Here is a 1045-nt window from a genome sequence, read left to right on the forward strand (position 1 = left end):
AAAAGTATTAAATTGTCACATTGCTGGGTTCTTTTTTATCCTTTTTTTGTGTGATTCATTTATCCATTTATTTAAGTCATCCCTTGTGGCACTCAGCCATTAGTTAATTTAATTTAAATTCAATTGGCCCATTTAAGATTTTCATACCATACAAATAAATGGGCATGAATATGCAACAAATATGTGGGAGATTATAATGTTAAACGTTTTTATGAATTTTTCTATCTTTTAAAAACCATGTTATCACGATCCAATGCACAATGAAATCAAAGCAACATTTTTTAAGATAAACATCACGATTTTCTTTGGATATGTATCTTATGTTAACATTCACTTAATCTATCTTATCATTATTTGTATTAAAAAAATGTATTAGCTATCGAATAACAGACAATAAGATAAGGATATTATGTATTAGAAGTGTTATCGCAAAGTTCGCTTGTAATCTCAAAAAAAGGAACAGAGAATTCCGCCGATTTACCGAAATGGCACATCCATTAACATTAAATTAATCAATAGATGGCCGGTCATTAGATACGACGCGCATTCATGACATATATTGTTCGTACTCGTGCTGCAAATTCGTTCATATATCAATATATTGTGAATCAGTAATGTGCGAAGGGGGGAGGGGGGGGGGGGTTAACCCTTCGTCAAATTTAGTTTTTCTCTAATAAACAATCTGTTTTTTTTTTTTCAATTGATGTCGCTTAGTCATAATTTTAAAGAAGCACATTTTACTTGCAAAGATGGTACTTTTTCCAAGCAAAATTGTTTAACATCATTGTCAGACCAGTTTCTTCAAAACAAGTATATTCTTTATTCGTGTTGATAATGGTACTGGATTCTTTATTAGTAGTTTTATTACCAAAGTAAGTAAGTTTATGATTAATTAAACGATTAGTAATACATTCTAATTTGATAAATTATGTGTCCTACCTTCAAATTGACGAGTCATTTGATTAAATTCATTTTTTTTTAAAATGAAGTGAATCTGCATGGAAACTGGTTTCAATGTCTGGAACTGTATGTTTCATGGCATAGC

Source organism: Contarinia nasturtii, unplaced genomic scaffold, assembly GCF_009176525.2.
Source record: "Contarinia nasturtii isolate CC-2019 unplaced genomic scaffold, AAFC_CNas_1.1 Cnas_scaffold_129, whole genome shotgun sequence".
Classification (NCBI taxonomy): domain Eukaryota; kingdom Metazoa; phylum Arthropoda; class Insecta; order Diptera; family Cecidomyiidae; genus Contarinia; species Contarinia nasturtii.